This window comes from Pygocentrus nattereri, chromosome 3 (assembly GCF_015220715.1).
Source record: "Pygocentrus nattereri isolate fPygNat1 chromosome 3, fPygNat1.pri, whole genome shotgun sequence".
Lineage (NCBI taxonomy): Eukaryota > Metazoa > Chordata > Actinopteri > Characiformes > Serrasalmidae > Pygocentrus > Pygocentrus nattereri.
Window position 1 is genome coordinate 48,459,172 of NC_051213.1, and position 8,367 is coordinate 48,467,538.

The 8,367-nt window shown below is 44.1% G+C and overlaps 1 long non-coding RNA gene across 2 annotated transcripts; it reads right to left on the reverse strand.

Moving 5' to 3' along the window:
- Positions 1–457: 457 nt before the first annotated feature.
- On the reverse strand, positions 458–7,928 carry LOC108437492. 2 transcript variants are annotated; one of them, XR_001858630.2, is made up of 4 exons: positions 7,859–7,928; positions 7,303–7,374; positions 7,158–7,214; positions 458–531 (listed from the first exon to the last, which is right to left on the reverse strand). It is a non-coding gene; the product is annotated as an uncharacterized LOC108437492 (long non-coding RNA). The 2 variants fall into 2 exon arrangements; XR_005130057.1 differs by lacking the exon at positions 7,859–7,928 and adding an exon at positions 7,460–7,702.
- Positions 7,929–8,367: the final 439 nt, after the last annotated feature.

The following is an 8,367-nucleotide window of genomic DNA, read 5'->3' on the forward strand; positions in this document are numbered from 1 at the left end:
GCTGTCTCATCCTTCTTGTCCCCTTCTTTATGTCTCTCCCCCTTCCTTTCTCTCTCTCCCTCTAGGTCTCTTGCCCTTTTTCTCTCTTTCTGTGTCTCTTGTCTTCCTTCTCTCTCTCGCTCTCTCTCTTATTCCTTTTCTCTTTCTCTTGGTCTCTTACCTTCTTTCTTTTGCTTGCTCTTTCTTCCTCTCTCATTCTCCTTGTCCCTTTCTCTCTCTCTTTCTCTCTCGCTGTCGCTCCCTGTATGTGGGGGCATGAAATGGTTTCATGTAAGTTAAAGGGGGAATTCCACTCATTTTACAAAATTTCTGCACAATCTCAGTGTTTGACGTCTGGTTCCTATCACCACCACTGTGAACAATTCTGACTCTGAATTTTGATCGCAGCTTAATTAATAATGCAGAAACTTTGAAGAATTGGTGGAGTTCCTCTTTAATGTAAGTTATGGTAATGCCTCTTTATTCCAAGTCATTTTTGGAGCATTTCAACTGGTCCATCCATCAAGAAACGAAGGGCAGGTGCTGTAAACACTGTAAAACAAAAACATTTTGTTAGAGTTATGGGAGGTTGATGTGACCGTGGCAATATTCTGTTTACACTTTGGAACAAACTGAATATATTTAGTTTATACAGCCACTTCAGCCTCAGCCACAGCCGTAACGTGCAGCAGCATCACACACGGGGGTCATTATGCATCATTACAGAGAGAGACTTCACCCTATGACAAACAGCCAAAAAGCCTCTCCTCCCCGAACACCAGGCGAATACCGATGAGAACCAGGCCAGCGGAAAAAAAGAGAGGAGGGAAATGAAGAGCTGAGCGGAGCAGCGCTCTCTTTAACCAGCGCACAGAGCTTCTGTCACACATCACACAGCCGCAGGCTACATCTCCTCCATCTCCCTCTGTTATTCTGTCCCCACACTTCCTTTTTTCCTTTACTTTCCACCCTCTTTTTATTTTCCACACTTATCTCGCTCTCATTTCTATTCACACCTGCAATTCTTTCATTTCCAGCTCCATTATTTGCATTTGGAAGTGGAGAGAGTGAGAGAATCTGTCCTGATGAGTAATCTGGCCCACTTCTCATCATGTCTCACCCCCCCGTCTCTCTTTCTGTCTCTCTCCGATCACTTTCTCCACCCATGTCTATTGCCCTCCTTCTCTTACTGTCTTTCTCTCTATCTCTCTCTCAGTACCTCTGTATGTGCATCTCTCTCACTTCTCTCTCTGGCCCTGCTTTCTGCTCTCTCTCTCTCTCTCTCTCTCTCTCTCTGTCTCTGTCTCTTTCAGCTTTCAATTTCTATTTAAATAGATTTTCTGAGATGAACTGCAATGAACAACTAATAACCATATATTACACACACACACACACACACACACATATATGTGTGTGTGTGTGTGTGTGTGTATATACATATATATATATATATATATATATATATATATATACACACACACACACACACTCGTTTATAACGCTGCTGTCTGAATAAAACCTTATATCTTGTTCTGAAAGCAGCGATATACAATGAAAAGGTTACCTGCAGTAATATGTATGGATAATGGCATTAAAAGAGGCTCTGAATCGAAAGGGAAAAATGGAAAATAGGACAAAGAACCCATAGGATAGGGAGACCTAAATAACAGGATGTAGGGATGCGTGACAACTGATGTATACATGCTACCCAAGGTGTGTCGATAAACCAGAGCTGGAGTGAAAGCATACGACTCCCTCTCTCCTTGAGCCTCAAGTCGAGTCGGTCTTCCTGACTGAGCTTAACAAAACTAGGCTTCTGAGAAGCGCAACCGTCTAAGCACTGGCCGCGTGATTGCACGTTCGATCCCCGGTGATGCTACAGACGTCCCAGCCTCTCTCTGGGTGCGTAGACTGGCCCCCTGTCTCCCCCCATCACTCAACACAATGCCAGCTGACGTACCAGACCTGGCGGGCGTCACTTTCCTCCGAGGGTTCAGCTGTCCAGTGATGTTGCGTGAGCGGCAGCTCGAAAAGGTGCGGTGGCGCTTCACAAGTTTCGGAGGAAGCCTGTGTAGCCTTCACCCTCCTAACGCTGGTGGTATCATGTGACTGGGGGAGTCCTAACTAGTGGGTAGAATTGGAGACAACAAAACTGGGGAGAAAAAAACGTGTGAGCAGCATATTCAAGAAGATACGTGGTGATAATGCGCATCACTCTCCAAGAAATTTCTTCTTAAAATTCACACCGTTTTCACGAAGATTCTGAGATTGACCAGTTTCTTATGTGGGGTTTGTTTTCGGGTAAGAACAGAATCTAAACACACTCTCCAGAGCACAAAGGCGAGAACAGTTCAGAGCTTTAACGAATCTGACGGAGACTTTTTCTTTGGACCTTTCTCAAGAACACACTTAAGAACAAACTTAGGAAGATGTTGGAGAATGAGGCCCAAATGTTACTAGCAGAGCTCTAAAGAGACGTATATCTACCTCTCTCTCTCTCTCTCTCTCTCTCTCTGTACATGTAGATCTGTGCTCTCATCTGCCGTGTTGCACTGTGTTATTAGAGGATATTACAGTCAGTTGCCCTGAGTCTGGCCTGCAGAGAACTGAGTAACCTACACCAGTGACACACACTCAGATCCACCGTGCTCTACTCCCTCCCCATGCATATTAATGAGGGGTCACTGTGTGCAGGGTGACCATGAGCAAACAAGCCACTAATTCTGTATTAACGCCTTTGGGACACAGTCCACCCCACAGTTGATTCGGCCCTGGAGGAGAGACTGACCCTGCCTCTCCGGTCCGGCGCTCTGCCGAGTATCAGCCTCTGTTAGTGTGTTGGAACTGGGGCAGTAATGAACCGCAGTAGAATGAGAGTTTGACGCAGTGTGTAAGCTTTAGTGTAGTTTCAAGACTAGCCAGTTCATGCAGTCAATATATGGAAACCAAGCAGCCTGTTTTGAATTCGTTGTGGTTGTGATGTCACAATTTCCATAACGCCAACCATTCAGGCTACATCAGTTTAGCCCCTCTTATTCCAAACTTACAGCGCTCCGCAATTCAGTCGGGACTGCTTTCCAAGCAAAGCACAGCACAGGACAGCCAGTCAGAAGAGAGCTTGTTTGCATACCAGTCTTAGTGGTGTTCACGGTTCTATAGAGAACCTCTGTCTTATGCTGTCAAGCTTGTCACAAAAGCAGAACCCTTTCTGGTAAGACACAGAACCACGTTCAAAAAGGTTCTATGTAAAGCTTCTATGACGCATGGAAAGAATCAAAAGAATCATTTAAGCATGCACATGGTGGTTGGTTAGTGTAGTGGGTAACACCTTCGCCTTCTACACTGTAGACTGGGGTTCAGTCCCCCACCTGGGTAACCACCCTACACTATACCAATAAGAGTCCTTGGGCAAGACTCCTAACACCACCTTCGCCTTCCTGTGTAAAATGATCAAATTGTAAGGCGCTCTGGATAAGAGCGTCAGCCAGATGGCGTAAATGTAAAGATGGTTCTTTGAGACTTCATGGTTCTCTATGGAAACACTGCGTTTCTTTAAGAACCATCTTTTTAAGAGTGCAGGGTACAATCATCAGGGGACCATGTCAGAAACGGCCTGAGATTTCACGAGGAGTCGAATCATCCGCTATAGAGTCAGAACTGAACAGCTGAGAGGACAGAGGTCTATTGTATTGAATAAACCGTACTGACGTATTCAAAGACCTTCTATAAATCAATGCTTTCCTTCTCTCTATCGCTAATGAGGGCTCCTAATGGCTCCTTATACCAAAGAACCATTGATATCAATCATCTTTATACACAGTCATGCAACCCAGTGGCATCTGTTCTCCAGCAAACACGATAAATAAGGACATGAACCTCATTACACGCACAATCTATATAGGCTGAGCCAATCTAATGAACTGTAAGTGTGCGCTGAGGGCTGTAGCGTCTCCTCCGCCGTCCTATGTGCATGTTTAAATTCTCAGAAGCTCTTGTGGGCAGCCCAGAGAGCCTGACCTTCAGAGGAGAGGAGAGGATGGTTACGCTTTCATGAATATCGAGGGTTCGTCTCCCAACGGGCCAAACACTGCAGCCCATCTCGAGAGCGCGGCCCATAAGATCATTACTATTAAACTAACATGACTACAAGCCGCTGCTGGAGGGGAGATAATGAGGGAGAGGAGGAGGAGGAGGAGGAGGAGGAGGAGGGGAGTGCATGGAGGAACAGAAGGAGGAGTGAAGTGGGGGGGGGGGGGGGGGGGGGGGGGGGGTTGCAAGAACATTAAAGGGCCTGTATGATTTAATGAGAGTTTGACATGGTGTGTAAGCTTTAGTGTAGTTTCAAGACTAGCCAGTTCGTACAGTCCCTATATGGAAACCAAGCTGCCTGTTTTGAATTCGTCGTGGTTGTGATGTCACAATTTCCATAACACCAACCATTCAGGCTACATCAGTTCAGTCCCGCCCATTCCAAATTAACAGCGCTCCGCATTTCAGCCTGGACTGCTTTTTCGAGTGAGGCACGGCGCACCGGACGACCAGTCAGAACAGAGCTCATTGGCAAACCAGTCTAAAAGGGGAATCCCACCAATTTTTCCAAATTTCTGTTTCCTTTCTGTGAGGGAGGTTTTAGAGGTGGACGTCTGGTTCCTATCATCACCACTGTGGACAATCCTGACTTGGTAAGTTTCTCTACCATGGAACATCTCACACCAAACCACTCTGAATGACTCTGTTCACATCCGTTAATCCGTTTAATCAAATCAAATTTTGAAAAAATCTCCCTTTTAAAGGGGAACTTTGCAGGAAAAACAGCCTGTTAAATTCAAAAGAGAGTCAAATTAAAATTAATTAATTGACTCAAAACTCTACAGACAATATAAAAGGAGGTAAGGGGGGGGGTACATGAGAAAAGTAGGGTATGGGCCGTTTAAAGAGAGGAGAATGGAAAGAATGCGCAGGGAATGAAGAGAGAGAAAAAGAGATATGAAGTGACACTGTGTCAGAGATATGTTTGTGTAGAGCTCTTGACCTGGATGTGAGATTCTCTTGTTTAATTGAGGCTGTAATTACTCTCTCTCACCATGCCGTTCAGATAGTTATCTACACGCTGCAAGAGCTTATTATCATTAACTCAAGTGACTCGTCTCCTCTAAATCCACCCTAAAAATCCTCCCCCACTCTCACGTCCCCTCCGCTCTTCAGCCAATATCAGCGCTTTCTAGCTGAGTCCTTCAAGGAGACCAAAGGAAGCATCCTCAAGCCCACTCAACAGAATGAGATTGGTCAGAATGAATCAGTTGGAGTGGACCTGAACAGGGCAGGATGGTTCAGAGCCGGACCGAGCAGCCGGAGCGGTGTGAATGCTGAAGTGGCCGAGCCGACTGGCCTTTAAAGAGACGTGTGCGGCGAGCGGTAATGACCTTGTGTATTTGGCGCTGTTGACATATGTAGAGTAATGATGAGCTGGTCATTATGTAATCATTTTCTCTGGCTTCGTTCGGCTCCCACAGCTCCACCTGTTCAAACAGGCACCCAGCAGAGACAACAGATCCGCACAATGTGCTCCTGCTCAGCTAACACGCTCACGCGCTCCGCCGCGCAGGGCCGGCACGCAAGCGTCTGCATTTCACGCTCTGACCTCTGCTCTAATGAACCTCCGGGCAGAAAGTCAAACAAATAAATAAATAAAACAGCAGAGGCAGCGAGGAAACGACAGGAGAGGGAGAAAGAGATACCTAACCTAAACTGAACTGAATCGAATTAAATTAAACAGCACTAAATTAAACTGAACTAAACTGAATTAACCTGAATTGAGTTGAACTGAACAGAGTTTAACTGGATACAACAGTACTGAACTGAACTAACCTGAACTCAGTTTAACTGGATACAACAGTACTGAACTGAATTGAAATGAATTGAGTTGAACTGAACTGAGTTTAGGCTGAAATGAATTGAACTGAACTGGGTTTAATTGGATACAACAGTACTGAACTGAATTAAACTGAACTGAGTTTAACTGGATACAACAGTACTGAACTGAATTAAACTGAACTGAGTTTAACTGGATACAACAGTACTGAACTGAATTGAAATGAACTGAGTTTAACTGGATACAACAGTACTGAACTGAATTAAACTGAACTTAGTTTAATTGGATACAACAGTACTGAACTGAATTAAACTGAACTGAGTTTAATTGGATACAACAGTACTGAACTGAATTGAAATGAACTGAGTTGAACTGAACTGAGTTTAGGCTGGACTGAATTAAACTGAACATAGTTCAATTGGATAGAACAGTACTGAACTGAATTAAACTGAACTGAGTTGAACTGAACTGAGTTTAGGCTGGACTGAATTAAACTGAACTGGGTTTAATTGGATAAAACTGTACCGAACTGAATTAAACTGAACTAAGACTAATTTAATTGAACTGAACTGAGTTTAAATTGAACTGAATTACAGTGAACTGAACTGTATCAAAATGAACTCAAATGAATGACCTGACATTGAATTAAACTGAACTGAGCTGAACTGAGTTGAATTGAATTTAACTGAGCTTAACTGAACTAAACTGATTTAACATGAACTGAGTTTAATTGGATAGAACAGTACTGAACCGAATTAAACTGAACTGAAATGAATTACACTGAATTGAATTTAGCTCCGGCAACCCACCACAACCCAGAACGATAAGCGGCTTAGACTGAGCTGAACTATTCAGAACCGGGGCGTCACTAGAGGTTCATGGATGGGGGGGCCTAGCCTGTACTATGGGGGTTTGGGGGACATGGTCCCAAAACAGACTTTTTTAACGGCCACAAAATGTTTGTAATGCACTTTTAGAGCAGCAACAGTCAGAAAATACAAGTACAGAGTCAGTACAACAAACACTATATCATCCACTTAAAACCAGCAGGGTCCAGCAGCGCCGTCTCCTCTCTTAGATCAGCTGCAAGATCCTATATGTATAATTCAAACACATTATGGATCAGTTCAGTCTCAGGAAGAGTGCGATTTTGCTCTGTAGGCATGTTTAATGTTTAATAAGCCAGGGTGGCAGAATTTCAGTCATGGTGACAAATATTATATTTTCTCCGTTAAATTAAATTTAATTGAGCATTAACTTTAACTGAAAGCTACATCTCTCCCTCACTGTCTTCTGGACCACTAACCTCCACCAGACCTGCTCCTTCCGTCCTGTCAGCCTCCTTCAGCTTCTCCCTCTCTCCCTGCGTTTAGGAACACATTCACTTTATTAAGCTCAGATTTACGAGAACTGAAGGAAATAATGAACAATTCAGCGTTTTTTCGTTCTACCTGGTAAACATCTCATCGGACTGGCCTCCGACGGAGCTGCTGCCTCTTCATTTCCATCTACAGGTCGAGGAACTGAGGGATATAAAACTGTGTTACGGCCTTTTCACACAAAGCTGAAGCTTCTGGTCTGAACTTTACACCTTAAATGCTGCACCACCTTCACTCTGGCGGGAAAACCCGACAACAAGCTGAACGGCTTCGTCCCTTTCACCGACATTTAGCATTAACAGCGACTTATGTGGCAAACACAGGCGTCAATTTCCAAAATACTGATGATGAACCTAAAAACTAAGGATATAAAGAGCTGCCAGTCATTTATTTACACCCCTCTTGTTCGTTCACTCACTATGAAGTGATGAAACCGGTTAGCTTGCGTGCTAACGTTCGTTAGCTAGTGTTAGCGTTAGCCTTAGCTCACTGAACCCCAAAATTAACTAAATATGACAGATATGAGATATTCGGCTATATTGACCATAATCAGCCACAAATCCATAATACAGGTGGATATTCACTCTTTTAGCACTCTGTGTATTACAGCCTTTGAATACAGTCCGACCTTTATTTTGGTGGATTTAGCCTAAATACTGTCTTCAGCTCGGCTACCGGCTACTTCGCAAGACATAAACAGTCCCGCCCCCAGGCCTGATATGATTGGCTTACAGTGAGTGAGGTCTAATATGATTGGCTTAACGTTACGTTCATCAATCTCTGTGGTACAGAAGACACAGTGCTGCATTAGAACAGCAGCAGCGCCTCCCCCAGGTCGCGCCCCGCTATTACAGTATATTGGGAATGATGGTTTGGACTAGTAATGTACTTTTACTTAGGAACGAGGGGGCCAAATAACATCTAGGAACGCCTTTAAATTGGCCTAGCGACGCCCATGTTTACCACTGATCTGAATGGAAATAAACTAAATTCAATTTACTAAACTGAACGGACTCTAACTGAACTCAGCCAAACTGAACTGAATTAATTGAAGCGGGATTAACTGAACTGAGCTGAGTTGAACTGAATTTATTGGACTGATCTGAATTAAACTGAGCTAAATCAGTTTCCCTGGGA